General features: G+C 32.9%; 1 long non-coding RNA gene across 1 annotated transcript; it reads left to right on the plus strand.

Annotated features, from left to right (window-relative positions):
- The first annotated feature begins 1,907 nt into the window (after positions 1–1,907).
- LOC138715742 (uncharacterized) lies at positions 1,908–20,707 on the plus strand. Its single transcript, XR_011336560.1, has 4 exons — positions 1,908–2,016; positions 3,005–3,065; positions 8,087–8,183; positions 9,737–20,707. It is a non-coding gene; the product is annotated as an uncharacterized lncRNA (long non-coding RNA).
- The last annotated feature ends 313 nt before the right edge of the window (positions 20,708–21,020 follow it).

Genomic DNA, 21,020 nt, shown 5'->3' on the forward strand with positions numbered 1-21,020 from the left:
ACGTGTTGTAGAATGATAGAACATAAAAGACCTTGATGCTTGAAGACTTCAGGAAAAAAGCGCGCAAGTCAAATTCCTAAGGCATATTTCACTACGGGTCGATTTCTCCACTTGCAATTAAAAAAATACAGTGTGGGTAATGAACCCTATTCTCTGGTCTGGTTTCTTCAGCGCACTTTCGACAGTAGGAATATTAAGGGAGTGCTTTTACCTCTAAAATAAACTTTTCTGGGATCTTAGTAGTAAGCTTTTCCTTCTTCTCATGAGGTCGAGAAAAATTAACACGATCAGAGTTGTCCTGCGTCGTTCTGTTCTCCAGGATGAACAGTCTGTAGATGTCGAAGTCTACAGAATTGGATAGGGTGCCTTGTAAAGAAAGCGGGTTGTGTCGACATAGCATGTTGTTGCGTGTAACCTTTATTTAGATATTGAGGACGTTTAATTCTTTATTGAACCATGACTTCCTTAACATAAGTTCTGCGCACTTCAATGTGTTCACACGATAGGTTTAGCTAAATACATCTGCATTCCCGGACTCCGAGGAGTTGAGAAGTGTGGCGAAAATAATTAGTTGTAATCTGTAGTCATGTTCTCATTAGACGATGAAATTAAGTAGGCTTCATCACATATTATGGAAATGATGGTAAAAATGTGTAACCTGTACAAAGACTTGGGCCGCTGTCACCCGAACGCCGCAGCGTGGTATAGTGGTTACAAAAAACTAGAGAGCTTAGTTAACGGGTGGGTCTTACGCAAACACTGCCTACCTTACTTTTAACTTGTATCCTTTTCTACTCATTTTATGGCTTGCTACTGTTAACCATGGCATTAGAAACATAATTACGAAATTGTAAATAGGATACGTATTGGGGACGGTAGGATTCAAAACGGCGAAACTGCTTCAAAATGGAAATTATAATCAAACCCATTAGAACATGTAGACATTTAAAAAATGAAAATAGTAATATTTACCCACTAATGTTCATTTTTGTTTTATAATTTTAATTTGTACTCGCTAGCTAGTTAAAATAAATAAATAATAAATAAGTAAATAAATGTTAATATGGCGTCACAACCGTTTTAGATTTTAAAAAATAAATGCCGACATGTGATATAAAATAAAAAAATCTCGAGTATTAAAACTAACCTTCGTAAACCAAGCCTATGCTACAGCAAAATTCGGTGAACCCAAAAATAGATTAAATTGCAGAAAAAAATTGCCTGAAATAACCAACAGACTGAGCCATTCCCCAAAAAAAACTCTAAATCTAAAATAATCTGAGAAAAATACACTAAAGAACTAGAAGTGACGAGCCGTTTGCACATGTCTTAAAACTGGATAGAATAAACGCGGTTGGGATAATAGTTGAAAGGTCATCCATTAGGCGTAACTGCTTGTTAGTCCAAGAAATTTCTGCACTTGTCGTTATTAAGCTGGTATTGCTAGTGTTGCTAGTAATTGAGATTGGGCCCATACTCGGACTTATGGTGTCTAATGTGGAAGGATGGGTTTCTTAATAGGGTCAAATTGTATGTTCACATTTTAGTAATAATTATAATAATACTTACTGGCTTTTAAGGAACCCGAAGGTTCATTGTCGCCCTCACATAAGCCCGCCATTGGTCCCTATCCTGAGCAAGATTAATCCAATTTCTATCATCATATCCCACCTCCCTCAAATCCATTTTAATATTATCCTCCCATCTACGTCTCGGCCTCCCAAAGGTCTTTTTCCCTCCGACCTCCCAACTAACACTCTACATGCATTTAATAATAAGCGGAATTTAAAAACCGCAGGCGAACAGATAAGTGAGATGAATTGTAATGGAATTATTGGAAATTAATTTGGTAATCTAAGACTCAGTTCTTACTCTGTAATACTCAAAGTATCTACGTGTTTGTTGTAGCAAGAACTTCACGTAATTTCCGTGTGCAAGGCTCTGGCTGAACTACACGGCTTGGCATTGAAATGTGGTGTTGGTGCAGCGCACCAGTGGAGCAGAGTGTACAGTAAGGTAAGGACTTGAAATAGTCTATCTTGAACCAAGTTCCGTAGGTATATTGGTGAAACTAGCGCTAAGGTACTTACGGTGAATTCGGAACTGAAAATCATTGAATTTATTAGTGTTTTCTTTGGAGGTGCAGTTGATTGTATATGCAAGGCATAACAAAAGCCTAACGTAACCTAACCTGATAAAGATCCATAGATATATGCAAGATGTAGGTATACCTCAGCGCTAGTTTAGCCCATATATTTAAACGTAAATTATGAATCTGTTCTAAGAATAAATTACAAATTTATAATTTACATAACAATAATATAAGAAGCGAGATTTAAAAAATCAGAATCTAATATTTTTTGGTGAATAATCTAAGCTACACCATTCGATAGAATGTTTAGTCACCAGATAGTTAAGAAAATGAAAGCACTCTCAGAAACAGGATGTGAGTAATGTTCAAGCTATTTCGGCAGCTAGTCCAAATTGTCTTTTGTTTCATAGCATAATATCGACTAGCAGATATCTACAGCAATAGTACAAACCCAGAAACAAAATTTGGACCACCTAATTTGACCAAGTTCCAGATACAACGCATTGCGCATGAGCAGTAAACAAAAGCGCCTAAATGTATGCTACATAGAGGAGGAGTGCTACCAAGATTCGGCCCATTTTAAAATTCTGAATCTGTACAAAACATCCGCGCTTTTTACTCCATATTTCAGGGCTGCAAACGTACGGAGGGGATTTGTCACTCCGAATAAGGATTGCAAAATAGTTCACTTCCGCATACAGAAGTTACGAGTCTCTGACATCTGGTGCATGCGCTTCTGACTTTTGGTATTTATTCCAGTGATCTCTGAGCTATGAGTCGCTGGTCCCTGCCTTTTGCCTAAGTAATCCCTCTAACCTTATCAAAACCCTCGGCATATTCCTATTGCAGATAATGCTTAAATATTTATATTCCTTTTGTAATACTAATTGATTTGCTCTTTTCGTCTTTCAGATGTTGCCACTACTTCCGCACCTATTACAAAGAAGCCTAAAGAAAAAGTTTTCAGCTCGATGTAAGTTGTTAGTGATTTATAATGGTGCAGTAGAACTTAACACACAATAATTTTTCTTTCCCCCATATATTCTCTGCTATTGTCTCCCCTATTTATTTCTCTGCTATTCTTTCCCCTATTTATTTCCCTGCTATTCTTTCCCCTATTTATTTCTCTGCTATTCTTTCCCCTATTTATTTCTCTGCTATTCTTTCCCCTATTTATTTCTCTGCTATTCTTCTATTTCCCTGCTATTCTTTCCTCTATTTATTTCTCTGCTATTCTTTCCTCTATTTATTTCCCTGCTATTCTTTCCCCTATTTATTTCTCTGCTATTCTTTCCTCTATTTATTTCTCTGCTATTCTTTCCCCTATTTATTTCTCTGCTATTCTTTCCCCTATTTATTTCTCTGCTATTCTTTCCCCTATTTATTTCTCTGCTATTCTTTCCCCTATTTATTTCCCTGCTATTCTTTCCTCTATTTATTTCCCTGCTATTCTTTCCTCTATTTATTTCCCTGCTATTCTTTCCCCTATTTATTTCTCTGCTATTCTTTCCCCTATTTATTTCTCTGCTATTCTTCTATTTCCCTGCTATTCTTTCCTCTATTTATTTCTCTGCTATTCTTTCCCCTATTTATTTCTCTGCTATTCTTTCCCCTATTTATTTCTTTGCTATTCTTTCCTCTATTTCTCTGCTATTCTTTCCTCTATTTATTTCCCTGCTATTCTTTCCTCTATTTATTTCCCTGCTATTCTTTCCTCTATTTATTTCTCTGCTATTCTTTCCTCTATTTATTTCCCTGCTATTCTTTCCCCTATTTATTTCTCTGCTATTCTTTCCCCTATTTATTTCTCTGCTATTCTTCTATTTCCCTGCTATTCTTTCCTCTATTTATTTCTCTGCTATTCTTTCCCCTATTTATTTCTCTGCTATTCTTTCCCCTATTTATTTCTTTGCTATTCTTTCCTCTATTTCTCTGCTATTCTTTCCTCTATTTATTTCCCTGCTATTCTTTCCCCTATTTATTTTTCTGCTATTCTTTCCCCTATTTATTTCTCTGCTATTCTTTCCTCTATTTCCCTGCTATTCTTTCCTCTATTTATTTCTCTGCTATTCTTTCCTCTATTTATTTCTCTGCTATTCTTTCCCCTATTTATTTCTCTGCTAATCTTTCCCCTATTTATTTCCCTGCTATTCTTTCCTCTATTTATTTCCCTGCTATTCTTTCCCCTATTTATTTCTCTGCTATTCTTTCCTCTATTTATTTCTCTGCTATTCTTTCCCCTATTTATTTTTCTGCTATTCTTTCCCCTATTTATTTCTCTGCTATTCTTTCCTCTATTTCCCTGCTATTCTTTCCTCTATTTATTTCTCTGCTATTCTTTCCTCTATTTATTTCTCTGCTATTCTTTCCCCTATTTATTTCTCTGCTAATCTTTCCCCTATTTATTTCCCTGCTATTCTTTCCCCTATTTATTTCCCTGCTATTCTTTCCTCTATTTATTTCCCTGCTATTCTTTCCCCTATTTATTTCTCTGCTATTCTTTCCCCTATTTATTTTTCTGCTATTCTTTCCCCTATTTATTTCTCTGCTATTCTTTCCTCTATTTCCCTGCTATTCTTTCCTCTATTTATTTCTCTGCTATTCTTTCCTCTATTTATTTCTCTGCTATTCTTTCCCCTATTTATTTCTCTGCTAATCTTTCCCCTATTTATTTCCCTGCTATTCTTTCCTCTATTTATTTCCCTGCTATTCTTTCCCCTATTTATTTCTCTGCTATTCTTTCCTCTATTTATTTCTCTGCTATTCTTTCCCCTATTTATTTTTCTGCTATTCTTTCCCCTATTTATTTCTCTGCTATTCTTTCCTCTATTTCCCTGCTATTCTTTCCTCTATTTATTTCTCTGCTATTCTTTCCCCTATTTATTTTTCTGCTATTCTTTCCCCTATTTATTTCTCTGCTATTCTTTCCTCTATTTCCCTGCTATTCTTTCCTCTATTTATTTCTCTGCTAATCTTTCCCCTATTTATTTCTCTGCTATTCTTTCCCCTATTTATTTCTCTGCTATTCTTTCCCCTATTTATTTCTCTGCTAATCTTTCCCCTATTTATTTCCCTGCTATTCTTTCCTCTATTTATTTCCCTGCTATTCTTTCCCCTATTTATTTCTCTGCTATTCTTTCCCCTATTTATTTTTCTGCTATTCTTTCCCCTATTTATTTCTCTGCTATTCTTTCCTCTATTTCCCTGCTATTCTTTCCTCTATTTATTTCTCTGCTATTCTTTCCTCTATTTATTTCTCTGCTATTCTTTCCCCTATTTATTTCTCTGCTAATCTTTCCCCTATTTATTTCCCTGCTATTCTTTCCTCTATTTATTTCCCTGCTATTCTTTCCCCTATTTATTTCTCTGCTAATCTTTCCCCTATTTATTCCCCTGCTATTCTTTCCTCTATTTATTTCCCTGCTATTCTTTCCCCTATTTATTTCTCTGCTATTCTTTCCCCTATTTATTTCTCTGCTATTCTTCTATTTCCCTGCTATTCTTTCCTCTATTTATTTCTCTGCTATTCTTTCCCCTATTTATTTCTCTGCTATTCTTTCCCCTATTTATTTCTCTGCTAATCTTTTCCCTATTTATTTCTCTGCTATTCTTTTCCCTATTAATTCTCTGCTATTCTTTCCTCTATTTATTTCTCTGCTATTCTTTCCCCTGGTTATTTATGTACTTACCTATTTCTCTTCGCTCCTACTCCTTAATTGCTTCTCTAATTGCCCTTTTCCATAAATTTACATCTATGATACTCCTACAGTTAAGTACCACTGATGCTACTCCCAACCACAACATTGATTCGCATGAATGATCTAATTCACTCAATCACACTTCTAATTTCTCTCTCTTTCACTTCTCATTTGTTGAGCTATTCTTCCACTTTATTTCTCTTTAATTAATTGTTTCTACGATATTGGACAAGACATCAGAGACCTCGGGGTTATACGCCACTGTCTTCGTGACTATACGCCACTGACGACGTGACTGTAAGACACTGCTCCCTGGACTAGACGAGACTGACTTCGGTTACGTTCGTCGCTGACCTCGAAGACGTGCTACTCTGACTACAGGTACAGACATAGCCACTGTCTGCTGACATCTGTTATATTACGAGTGTTCTTGACATTTAAAAATGAAATTTACGTGTAAACGTACCCTCTGGATTACGGTGAAAGATGGCGATAGAGTTGTAACACAATACTTCCTACACAAAATGAACACTGCACATAGTCGCTTGTATATCACATTTTACGAGTATAATGGGGGAAATGTAAAAGAACTTACAAATAAAAAACAGAAGAAAAAGAAGGCAAAATTCCAGGCATGTTCCTATGAAAATGAGGGCACAAGACCGCACGAACTGAGGAGGGGGAACCCGTGTTTGTGCCCCGCGGTCGGGGTTTATCTGTAATAACCGACTACCCCCAAAAGTTACCCTTTTTAACGCGTTAAAGTCACTTGGGTGGAGGGTCGCGTCCACTTCTGTTCTGCTGCTCTAGAATATTTTTCGTTATCTTAAAGTTTGCTTTGATTAACCGTCACTCTTGGCTAAGTTTTTAATGCATAAACATTCCATTTATAGCAAACAACGAAAACCAAATCTATCATTTAAATATTAATTGTTAATTATTCGTATTTTTAAATAAACTTTTGAAAATCAATTGGCCACGTTTCTTTGTCAGTATGACTCGAGGAAAATACGGAAGAGGTTTATTATTTCATTGTGGGTATAGGGAGAACTTGATGACAAATATATGATTTCGGCAAATTTTTAGATAACTAAATAAAAATAAATTGGTCAACACCTTACATTTGTCAATGGCAAAAGTGCAGTAGAGTAGTCTGTGCATGACAACTTTTCTGGCCAGTTTTGTGAACAGCATTTTAATGTTAGTCAATGTCTGTGCGGTGTGTCAGTGTTGTAGTTATGGTTGAGCAGTGTTGTTAAAATATTGGTGATGGAAGTTATTTTAGAAATAGATTTAAAAAATCAGCTGAATTGTAAATGTGATCCATATGTAAATCGTAATTAATGTTTGTGGTGGTGGTGGTGGTGGTGGTGAAGAATACTTACCATACTGCACTTTCCCCATTATGAAATGTGACTTTTAAATTTTAAGTAAATAGACATATATGCGTCTGTTAAATTTTTGGTTTATGGAAACTTGTGTTCACACTTACATTCTGCAGGAAAGGTTACCTACAAATAAATAACATTTGAGTGAAATTATATTCTAAAATGCTACAAATGCAATAAAAATGTATCTTACGTTGAAATTAAATATTACCCCTAATCAGACGGGAACTTGCATTAGACAACACGTTAAGTGTGGAAAACTGTAACGCATATTAAACAACACTAATTTATGGTTTGTGATCGAAATAGGTGAAAAGTTGTAATTTCAAAATTTTATATGTTTCGGTAACTTCTACACAAATTTGCTGGTCTACATGTTAATTGTCAGGTGTTACTTCACCTTCACTAGGTGGAGATACTTACAAATGGCTTTTAAGAAACCTGCAGGTTCATTGCCGCCCTCACATAAGACCGCCATCGGTCCCTATTCTGAGCAAGATTTATCCAGTCCCTACCATCATATCCCACCTCCCTCAAATCCATTTTAATATCCTTCCATCTACGTCTCGGCCTCCCCAAAGGTCTTTTTCCCTTCGGCCTCCCAACTAACACTATATGCATTTCTGGATTCGCCCATACGTGCTACATGCCCTGCCCATATTAAACGTCTGGATTTGATGTTTGTAATTATGTCGGGTGAAGAATAGAATGCATACAGTTCTGCGTTGTGTAACTTTCTCTATTCTCCTGTAACTTCATCCCTCCTGTCTCCTGTAACTTCATCCCTCTTAGCCTCAAATATTTTCCTAAGAACCTAATTTGATTGTATTTATATGTATAATATATAATTTTAATTAAATCTTGGTATATTCTTGGCATGAATTGTGACATTACTTATTTTTGTCGAGGATTGTTGCTGAGAGATATCTGAAATTAGAAGAAGAGGATCAGCACCAAGGGACCAGATTGTGGTGAACATCATTCTTCATCTCCTAGTGTTAGTCGGTAAGTTGAGTTAATAGTTCAAATAATTTCTTAAATCGATTACCATTATATTCTAAGAAATAAACTATGTAAATAATGTAAAATTTTAATCTTTGAAGAAAGAACGGTATAATTTATTGCAGAATAGTGAGATGAATCCAATTCAGGATTAAAATAGTTTCTACAGAAATTGATAAATTGATAATATTGGTAATGTTAGTTGATGTGCATTTAACAAAACTTATTTTTGTAAAGAAATCGAAGTTCAAATTTCTGGTCCTGGTTTGAATTCGTAAACTCAGAACTGTGAAATAAGTTACACAAATAAAAATAGATTTGAAGTTTGCAGATTAATAGAAAGCAATAGCTTTTTTGTACTCTAAAAACAGAGAATCATGATCTCTTCAGTTTTGGGCTACAAATTTAGGAAATATTTCAAAGTGCGAAATAAATCTATTCTCACAATGCTAAAAACTAGATTTGTTACTTGTGAAAATTTCACTTTTATGAACAAAGGATTGCATTCATATTATTAAGTTCTATAATTACAGAACTTTTAATACATAACTGCCATTCAAATGTTTGAAAAGTGTAAGCAATCTGCAAATGGAAATTTCTTAACTGATTTACTAATTTGAGTTGCGAAAAGAATTTAATTAAATTTTATTCAAATTTTTAATTCACGTAAGCTTCAGGTATTATAACACATACATTGCATCAAACTTTCAATGTAGCTTAAAGTATAACATAATTCAGCCTATAAAAGAGTTAATCAGCAATAATACACCTTGAATAGCCACAAAGTGCAGGCTTGTGAGTTTTCGAATCGTTCACTCAGAATGCATATTTCTGAATTACATTTACTCTCACTACAAAACTTCTAAGAATCAGGAACTGTGAACACAAACTTAACTTTTTGACATTAATTCATATGCCAGAAAAACTTAATTACGGTAGAAATAAACTTACACTTAACCCTTAACTTGGCAAAGCTTCATTTCTCACACTAGTTTATTAACCTCTTCCCTTACTATTTATTTTACCAGTTTTGTGAAAAAAAGGGTCATATTTTTTTATTTTCGTAAAGAGGACATTTAATATTGCAGAATCACTGTACATCACTAATTTTCTTACATACTTAAAAAATCACTATGAAGTAGACAATGGAACTCAAACGAGTTAACTCGGGTTAATAAATTTTGACACATGTTAGCAACCCGAGTTAACTCGGGATAATAAGGGAAGTGGTTAAACCTTATCGGACCGTAAAGAAAACGACTATCGCAATGTCCATATTTATATGTTGTACAATGTTATAGTATTGTGAAATTTTAATTTTTCTACCAATTTTTTTTCTATTGTTCTATTAAAATTATAGCATATAGCCTATTAACCTGTTGTATCCTATAGGACACTTTGTTAATTTAAGGGTTAAATAACAGCACATGAAACATGGATGCACAGCAGATATCTTGTTTTAATCTTTTGGCATTGCCTCAAACTGTTCCTTCACTCTGTTTATATTTGTTCATGTATTGAATTTTAAAACATTTTCCTTGTTATCTCAAATCTAGGCAAGATGTATGACTGGGCAGATAATATGGTCCCTTAACAAGAGGCTCTTCAGGAAGCTGTATCTGGAGCCGCACTAAGTTAAGTATCAGATGAGAGATTTTATACTTTTCATTGTGGTTGGATAGACGAAAGTTCAATTTCCAGCAGCGTTGACGTATATCAAAAGTTTCGATCTAGACAGTTCTATGGTCAGGGTTGTGTTGCAAAAGAAATGGTATCCGTTTTTGTTCTGTTTGATATATTTGGCTACCCAAACAACTGGTGCAAATAAAACAGGCAAGTCTTCACACCTTGGGAGGGACAATCTTAGTAGTTCAAGAACATAGAAAGTTGTACGTGTAATATGCAGTTAGCAAAAACATTTTTCGGAGAGCAAAATGAATTCTTAAATTATAATAATTATAAAAATTAACGATTTTAACAAGTTTTTGAGTAGTACAGATATTTTTTAAGAACTATAGCATTTGACAGCTTTGTGTAGTTCACTCTACATGAACAAGAGACTTCGTGAATAAAATAACACGGTGAAACACGAGTTCAGGATAATTTATGTATGTCTAAAGTGTTCTAAAATAACGTTTAATTGAAATTATTTTACACTCGAAAATAACTTTCGTCTGCTCAACCTAACAAAATTGAATATTATTGTACTTTACATACTGTACATAGCCTATAAGCGCTTTTTTTAATTATTAGTTATTAACATACTCAATTTATATATCCATTTCTCGAATTTTGTATTCTACTTTCCATGAACTGCGAACAATGAATTTTCCATTGTTCTCCTGGATAATGTGATCCGTATCTAATTGTTGTTAAATTTCAAAATGTTTCCAAATTATTATTTAATTTAAAATTCTATATAATTGTAATATGTAACTCACATAATAAACTATACATGCGATCAAAGCAATAATGAAAATGAGAAAATTTCATCGTCTATTTCGTCATTGTCATTTTATGTAACACTGCTTTGCCCTAAACAGCATTAGATCCAGATGTCCATCTGAAGATTTGGAAGTCTCGAGTTAACTGTATTGTCACGATTTTCTACATTTTTTCGTACACTGTGATTATTTTTTTTAGGAATCTTGTAACCTAATATACCAATCAAAATTTTCCACAATTTTATTTCTGAATCCACGTAGCAACGTGCATACTTCGATATTTAATTGAAGTCTTTAAATTTATAACAATGGTAACATTGGCACATATGAGAAAGCGATAATACGTAAATTTTATTTATTTAGTTGGACGTCATTTGTTTTCTGAGTTTGCTTATTTTATTATGTTAATGTTAAAATGAGTTTGTATTCTCCTGTGTAAAATGAATTTGATTAATTTTCTCGAAATTTCGACACTGCAAAGATGTTTTCTTTCATGTGTGTTAGAATAAGAATTTTATGAAGTTTTGTATATGTGATGTGCATGTTATTTAAAGAAATTGTAGATTTAATAGTATTGTTCGTCTGAATTGTCTCACTGAGTGTTTATTATGATCAATAGTTTTCATTATTTTACTATTTCAGCAGTTTTTCAATTTTAGAAAATAAAAAATTTGTACTAATAACTTTATTCTGTAAACATAAGATGCAAAGGATTAAAGGAAAGGATTAAACTTTCAGGATTCTGTGACACATTTGCATTTTCTCGTTGATTTCTATGACAGTTTTATTTGGTACAGCCTATTTTTAATATTTGCCTTATACTGTCTTAATGTGAATTTATATAATTATACAAGTATACTAAATTTAGTATATCAATTTATTAATCTGCAGGCTAATTTTTATTACTATGATTATACTGACAATAATAGTTCCAATATTTTTTCACCATCGTGTGTGAAAAAAGCAAGAATTTTATATATAAATTTGTATGGTAAGTTTTTTTCGTATTCTCTGTAAAATATTCGATTTTGTGGATATTTTAATTTGAAGGGTTCTGAAGTGTTCATTATTTTTTTAACCGAGTAAGTTGCTTCATTCAATCAATGCTGTTCTGTTTCTGATGGTGCAAATGAATGACTAATTTAAACAAATTTCATTTGAGCATGCTTCTGCTAGTCTTCATTAAGTTGTGGGAACATGCATCTCATATGTCCAAGTAGAAATTATTTAGTGCATGTTTGTATCTTTTCAGAAGTACAAAATTCAAAATTGCGGTAATGCAAATATTCAGTTTTCGACTAGATTTATGACTGTTCTTAAAAGCATCATGTACCATGTGCATTGTCAACTTTCCTCTTGCGAAATTCATACTCAGGTATCTGTGAACTTGCAACTACTCGGATAAGACTGTCCGTAATGCCAGTTTCTAATATAAAAATTTCGTTTGAAGTAGTTTAGAAAAATAAAAACGTAATTCGACTCAAAAACTACTGAATTAAAATTTGAATTCGAAAGTTATTCACATGTCAAAATTTTGTAAGTCATCATGTATTATTTAGAATGCTCATGCCATGTTTTGTCTCGAAATTTAGATTGTGATTTCCCAAGAATTGCTTGACGTCAATATTGATTTTATTTAATTCTCTCTTCTGTGAAACTTGTGCCCTTCTTAAAAAAAATCGTAGAAATGCGAAGTGAAATGCGAAGTGTGTAGTGAAGTGAAACCGTGAACGTGTGATGCGAAATGGGGGAAGTGAAATAGTGAATAAAATGCGAAAATAAATCAATACAACTGAAGAAAGAATTGAGAAAACTGAAGAAAGGATTGAGAAAATTGAAGAAAGAATTGAGAAAACTGAAGAAAATTGAGAAATCTGAAGAATAGTTAATGAAACAAAAGATACTGAAGAAAATAATGGCAAAATGATACATAAATCTATGAATACAAAAGAAAATGAAATTAAATTAGCAAAGGATCGTAATCTGAAGCACGAAGAGGGGTACAAGGATTCTTTTTAAACAACTAATCGCGGAAATTTGTGGCCAGTTCTCTGGGAAGTCACATTCACAGTGTGGAACTGAACTAAGTTCCAAAGTTCTTTTGTATTTATTTAACCCATAGTTTAGTTGCCGGAACATAGGTACCCTAGTGGAGGTTTCAGTACCTCCAAGATCGAAGTTGCTTTACATAAATAAAATTCCAATTCAAATCATGGAGGATATTGATAAAAAATTCAGGCTTTTTCCACATGAACGTAATTTAAATTCTGGAACTCACTGATGTTTGAAAACTTCTCGGACAAAACAGTTTCACAGAAAGAATTGAGAAACATGTTCCCAATTACAATACTAAAATTTAACAAATGATTTGGTTTAGAATTATTTACAAAATTTCAATGTAAGAAATTATATTTATTTTTTACAGAAAATTTATTGGATGCAGAAGAGAAAATGGCCAAGCTCCATGTTTCCTGGTGTTTCATTGGGGCTCTCCGAATACTTAAAATATAATTCATTGTCTTTTACTTACTTTTTTAGGTTTAAGTTAGTGACATTGGTATTAATCTACAGGACTGGAAGCCAGTGATCGATTTTTACAGAATAGCAAAATGTTTTCAGTCCTTAAAAATTGCTCTATCAACATTACATCTGTAAGATTTCATAAAAATTTTCCTCTGTAATTTTTATATTTTCTGTATATTTTTGCCTTAATTTAATTGCATTTATATCTAATTGTTATTAATATTACTTATGACTTTTAAGGAACCCGAAGGTTCTCATATCTAGTTGAATAATTTTAAATCTGTTTAATAATCTTGACGAATTTTTTGATTGTACAATCTCTTTGTAATAGTTCCATTTTAACTGACCTTGTCTGTGCATATTGTTTTTAGACATGTAATTTAAACTATTACCGCCATCACATAAGCCCGCCATCGGTCCTTATCCTATGCAAGATGAATCCAGTCTCTACCATCATATCCCACCTTCCTCAAATCCATTTTAATATCCGTCCATTTACGTCTTAGCCTCACCAAAGGTTTTATTAATATTACTAATTTATTTTTGTATGTGTTACTAATTTACTATAACATTGGCTTACTCTTAACTTCTGGATTATTATGTGATTATCTTACTACGTGACTGTTTTCAGGGTAGAGTACGAACTATGTTACTTCTAATAAAAGTTTCTTCCTTTATTTTGGAATGTTATTAGCTGACGAATGTTGATGAAATTTTCTCACTGAAATGCCAAATTCATTTTTATCGCAACACCTTTTTTATTACTTACATAGAGTGCTAGAAATCTGGACCATTTGAAATATCTTAATTTGCTTTCACTACTAGCATAACCGTTACTAGGCAACCTAGCTCGTTAACTTCCTCAATCTGAATCTGAAATCGACGCACGTTTTTGTATTATTGGGTATAAATTTATTTAAAAGTGATAAATTAAAAATTTATAACACTTGTACAATTCCTATACCGGTAATTTTTTTTTTTTCATTGCTAGTGATAACCTCTGTACTAAACGGGTCTCAGTTAAGTTTGATTTCTGTAAGAGTCTGTCCTCGTATATTTAATAGAAATGAACTGCGCGTCCTTATTCTGATTTATAATTTAATTTGTGTTACAGATACGATGCCTCGTGGTGGATGCGTATTTCGCAATTGTATGCAAGTGGTTGTGAATCGCTCATCGCTTTTGTGTGAAGATTAAAATGAAAAACTAATTGCATAGAATATGAATTGAATATATGCAAAGAGTTTTGAGTTATGTATTTACTTGTGAATATAATGGACAAGTCTGCTAGTTTTTCTCAATATTTTATATTTCTTTTACCTGAAGACGTGAAGGGTCATTTATTAGCCTGAGAATACAGTGTGAATATAGGAAAGTTCTTGGTACTTCAGTAATGTGTTATGAATGATTTAGGCAGCAATAATGGCAGAATAAGATCATAGTGATCTTGAACTTCATCTTTGCTCACCACCAATCCCACTTATACACGCTTGATTTAAACCTGGTTTGCCTGGAGATAAAATACAGTAGTTGTAATACATAGTTAATCAGATCTTATGAAAAGCTTCAGTTCTTAGTACAAAGTGTTTTTCTAAAACTTTTAAATACATCGGACATAATACATTTACAAAAATTGTACAGGACTTTGGAAGATGAAATGGAACACAATAACTGAAATCATTGAAGGCAATACGGAAAACCAAATTCGTAATCTTCCAAAACACATTTTCTTAGAAGCGAAACTTACACGTTTTCGACAATGTCTATTTCCTATCCATGTATTTGATTAATGGCAGAAATCTTACCTTAACTATCTTGTTACTAATAATAAAAAATGGGAGTTTTAAATATCGAATGTGTTGAATGGCAACCTCGTATACAAGTATAAAAAATATGAGCGAAAGATTTCTCTCCTGATCACATATCAGATTGTTCATTTCCACATTATAAAATGGCAACATATAAAAGAGAAAAACGACTAGGATTTCCATTGTCGAAAATGAATTTTTGGCAACGACCGCTAGATGGAAGTACTGCTGCAAACTATTAATTAATGACATTTCATCAGGGTTATAATGTGACTTATTTTACAGTCGCTAGATGGCAGCATAGTGAAATTAATCAAAAGCTGTCTTGCAAGTGCATTAGACTGATCAATCTGATACATGTGATCAGGGATTTCACTTCAGTCCTATCAAGTAAATTTTCCGAATCCTCTACAAACACATCTGAAATCAAGGTATGAATACAAACTTCACAAGAAGAGATTTAAATATTCTCTTATGTCGAACATTTCTTAGCTTTCGATATATTAAAATGGTTTTCCGCTCTCCTGTAAAATTGATTTTTTTTTGGGGGGGCAAACGGTGTTGCTGTTAAACACCATAGATGTACATTAGTATATTACGATACAAGGTTGGGAAGTGCGTTTTACAAAATAGAGGAAAAGTTTGTAATGAACTTCACAAACTTGCATTATACAACATTTTTTGCATGATCATATTTTTAAAATTGCAGATACAATATATCTTGCACTGAATATTTAAAGCATTATTATTCCAAAGCCTTCGCAAAACTGCACTGTAATGGTAACTAAGTAACAATAAGCGCACTGTAATGGATCTATTTCAGTATAGTCTTATGTTATGAAAATGGTTTCCCTGGCAACAAGTTTCTGTGTGAGAATTCTAACTTTCAAGGCCTAACAACAATAGCTGTAAATACAACAAAACCACGGTCGTGTAAAAAATTACATTGCATTAAAGAGCATCTGAATTCTACATTGTAAGCTAAAAATTGAGTGGGTGAATGGAATAAGGCCCAATCCCAATCTGTTCAAAATGACAGATTTCAGCAAAACATGTGAAATTGTTGCAGTTAACCTAGGACTCTGTATATTTTCAAGTAGGAAGATCGATGTACAATATTGTAATACAATGCTAGGAAAGAATATATGATTTTTATGTTTATAAAGATAAATCAGTACCTAATGTTAAAGTTTTCAAAATTTACTGCAATTGGGATGGCTTTTACGCCAGTCACTCAATTCTATAATGAAAGAAAATGATGAAAGTTAAGCAGTGAAAGAGAAAGGTCGTATCTTTAAATTAGAATAGCGCTGTCATGTGGAAAGGACGTCAACCAATACATTCGTGATAATATTTTACATCTCTTTCGCAAGAAGAGACAAATCAAGAAGCATAATTATTTTTGGAAAGAGAAAATGGTAATTGAAGTATGTTTGTTAATCTTATCCCACCTACCTGATCTTCAATGAGAAGCACTTCGAGCTAAATAACCTCTGAGATTTAAAAAGTAAATTAAAGTTTGATTAAATGGAAAGCAAATATTCCTGTCAATCATGTAATGTCCATAATGATACTCAAATTGATTGGGACAGTGCCAGAGATGCCTAACCCGTAAATTTTGAAGCCTCTGACATCTGCACAGAATTACTGTAAATTAATATCGTTTCTCTGTACCAAAATATATGTAGGTACCTACTAGGTCAATATTAGATGAGAAATATCATTTGAGACCACATAATTAAAAAAAAAAAACGACGTTCGAGTTTAGACTTCGATATCTATTTTCGGTATACTTGTTGCTTAGCAACTCTGGCACTATACCACTCTTTCGTTTTCCGTACATTATTCTTTTATACAGAGTGGAAGTAATATAAAACTGTGCAGATTTGAGCAGCTTAATTATTCATGGATGGAGTACAACAAAAAAAATTATACCTTTAGTCCGAAACGAATAACTCAACAAGCAAAACAGTTTTTCCTAGTGTTTACTCTTTTACTTAAGTACCGGTACTCCCCATATGGTTCTGATTTCTACTCTTTATGATTAGAGAATGATTTCTCTGCAAATTAAATAAAAAATCAACACACAAACGTTATTCCCTGCCATTTGGAAGTCTGACAATTCTACTGCAGTGACTAAGGCTGTTATTTAGACCTGAGTTGGTGTGTGTATTCGTAAGTGAGCCGGAGATGCGCTTTGCCAAACTACGCAGAGTTTAAGCCTATGTATTAACCATGCACTTAGTTCAAAAGCTGTAAGAGTTTTTTTTATTTATTTTAATGTATCCTATTACTCCCTTAAATCTGTAGTTACATTACTTCCACTCTGTAAATGAATGTAAGTTGGTTCATACAATAAATTAACTTTTAAATTGTTGTGATTTTTAGTTTATTAAAAAAATTAATATAAAATCTTAATACTCTAATTTCAACTGTTGTTAAATGAATACATTATTTAAATTGTTCAGGTATTTATAATGTGTAACGGGTGGAAGATCTTCAGTGACGGTAACGCAACAGAGAAATTCTGAGATAAAATGAACAGAATTTTGTTGGCCATTTTGCGTTATATTTTTATTTATTAGGAAATATACTCTGCTTTTCGATAATTTCAACATGGCTGTAAACTATTATCCCATGCTAATTCATGCAAGCACTTCTTCTCTTCTCCAGAGAGGGGGAAAGATGTAGGTAAACAGACACTGCCTGTTGCACGCTTTACTCTGCGAAATGCTATTCGACCTACGTTATGCCTTAGGTTGAAGCACGCGTCTACATTTCGTGTATAGTACAGCTGTTGGCTTCATTGCTAAGATGAGCATTGGATAACATTTCGGTAACAGCATTGGCAAACAGCCAATAGTGATTTATTAATAATTCAAGTTTTAAACTACTCTGAAATCATTTGCGTAAAGAATTACCTACGCAAAATGTATTAGTTGAACTAGAGAACATTAATGTAAAGACGTTTATTGAATATGTATTTCTAAATTTTTAAAAGCTAGTCTAAAAAAATTACGACCTAAAACAATTGAGGAGCGTTTTTGCAAAAGTCGATAGATGCAGAATTTTTCGAAAGTGAGTTCCATATGGATATCGTATATTTTCTTCCTCCGGAATCGATCTATGAAATCAGATTTACCAAAACTTGATTCATACCGTATGTAGAGACTACCAAACCTTCCAGGTTTTTTTCAAAACTCGATAGATCCTGTCACTTAGTGTAATTTCTGTAAAATCTTGATTTCTGCATCTATCGACTTTTGCAAAAACTCTCCTCAATTATTTCTGGGAATTCTAATAGCAAAGGAACAAAATGTCAGAGGAATTCTGCCTCGACCATTATGCAAGGGATTTTCCCCTTAAAAGGAGTGTTACTGAACATCTTTCACCCTGGATATTTCCAAATTTTAGAGTAACTTGTTACGATGTGAAGATCAACTTTCACTAATTTTTTCTTTCCTATTTGAAAATCCCGCAGTTTTTTAAATAGCAAAATATCGTATGTTGAATTTATGAAACAACATTCAAAGACGAAAGAACTATCCTTTTTAAAAACATAAAATTACTTAGTCATACGTTAAAAAGTGTTAACATTTTAAAAAAGGTATATACCTTCGACAGACGGCCTGTTTCGACGTTATGTCACGGCTTCTTCAGTGTTTCCTGAACTACTGGTGATCTTGAATTCTGCGATGTGCATTTGTCGATGGTAGGGGTGGGGGTGTGTTGCTCTTATGGTGGGGGCTGGTTGTTTGTGTGTTATGACGTATCATGACGTCAAATAATGTGTGGGTATTGAACTGTAATTGTGTGTTAAGTATATGTTGTGGGTATGTTATTGTATGTTTATATATTTCGTATTGTTCTAGAATGTTTAACTGTGAACTTTTTTGGTGTGATGTGTAAAATTTCCATATCTGTTTCTATATTATTGTAGTCGTGATTATTGTTGATAATGTGGTCTGCATGATTTGATGTGATGTAGGGTTTGGTTATAGCTTTAATATGTTCATTATATCTTGTATGAAAGGATCTTCCTGTCTGTCCTATGTAAAAATGTGGGCAACTATTGCATTTTAGTTTGTAAATTCCAGTTGAATGATATTTATTTGAATGTTTAATGTGATTATTTAGATATTTCTGTGTTGTGTTATTTGTTTTGTATGCTATCTTGTATTTTAGTTTTCTGAATGAAGTTGCAATTTTGTGAGTATTGGTATTGTGATATGTTAATGTTATGTATTTATTCTCACGTGGTGTTTGTGTTGGTTTGTTCTGTTTTTGTTTTGTCTTTTTTATTAGTGTGTATTATGTTAGGGTTATATCCATTGTCTTGTGCTATATATTTTATTGTGTTTAATTCTTCAGTGTAGTTGTTATTGTTCATTGATAGCTGTAGGCACCTAAATGACACATAAATTTAAGAAAACTATGAAATTAGATATACTCCAATCACTGAATAAACAATTACAGTAAGAAATTTGCAGCGGTATTCCCAAATTCAGTGTATTTTTCTTATCTGCCAAATTTTTATTTTCTAAGTTCAATCATTCTTTCAAAAGACTCGAATGTGCAAAAGATATGTGCAAGTATTCATTTAATTCATGCAATAATGTTCAAAGAATAAAGGTGTTTGTAAATACAAATCTTGTTGCAAGCTGATGTGAAAATATCTTAATTCTAGAGCACGTCCATACACTAAATCAATTTTCATATAAAATATTTTGGGTTTTATACCCGCGTTCAATATTCGAGTTACTCTCGATTCAAAACAAGTGAATTTGGAGTAAGCCTAGACACTGGCTGCATGCACAACAGTAATTCACGTGTCTACCACTTGTACTGAATATTTGGCTTACTAATATTGTGGATTTGGAACGTAATTTGAATCTAATATTAATCAAATATTGTTAATATTATTGTATTCTCTTTTTATATATTGACTGTATTATTTAATTTCTATTTCTGTTGTAATTATATTCTGTAGTCTGATGTATTATTCTGTATTATATAAATTTGTACTTGACCATGTTACAGCATCTTCCGATGCATTTGGAATTTGATATTTGAAAATTTGAAATTGAAAATATATATATATATATACTTTTAAAAATTTGTAAACTTGAAAGGTATTGAGCTTACACATTTGTACTGCATTATAACGAATGCAAGAGAGTATTAGAAGATTTAAAATTTCGAATTGGTAAAATACAGGATTAATTTTTTATTTTATCTTGGTGTCAAAAGTGAGCGCACGCACAAACTTCAATTTACGTACCAAATGAAGAAATATAAACCTCTGCAAATAAGTACTTTGCTTTCACAGTGGGGAGGAAAGTCACTGGCGTTTGTTATATTTCAATATGATTCACTTAATCTAAGATGCATATCTAAAATGTAATGCAGCATTTAGCTTGCATTTTTCTGTTGGTATGATGGGAACACTGTTGGCAGCTAACATCACATGATTTGTGGTGGAAAAAACAATTTGCTCAAAGTGCTTAATCCTGTAAACTCATGACATTACTGAAGTACTTTCTTGTTTTTGTTTTGGTTTGTACAACTTACTCATAGGTACCTTGAATACAAATCTTAGGGTACCGTATATGTGTAAGAGCGAAATGCAATTTTCTAACTTGTCAAAATATAATGCAAATCTAGTAACAAAGAAATGTGTAATAGAATACAAACTATAATAAAAACCCTGTAATGTAATACAAGCTATAATAAAGACTACGAAAGTACCTAACCAAGAATTCATTTCCATTTTTATAGATAACAAAATAAAACACTCGAATTCATGGCTAAGGTGTCTGTGTTCGTAATTCATATCCCTTACGGATAAGAAGCAATGCCCAAAGAAACTAAACAAAACTTCAAGAATGTGAACCCCTTACTACAGTAAAACATGCTGTAGCCGAGCACCAAACTAATGAATTTAAGAATTTACTGAATCGAGCGTCAGCCTGCGTTTCGTCGCTTGTTGAATAATTCTTTCATCACACTGAAGCAGCACAAGTTATATTTACTCCGTCCTTCATACAGAGCCAAGAGTTCGAGCG

Source organism: Periplaneta americana, chromosome 2 (assembly GCF_040183065.1).
Source record: "Periplaneta americana isolate PAMFEO1 chromosome 2, P.americana_PAMFEO1_priV1, whole genome shotgun sequence".
Classification (NCBI taxonomy): Eukaryota; Metazoa; Arthropoda; class Insecta; order Blattodea; family Blattidae; genus Periplaneta; species Periplaneta americana.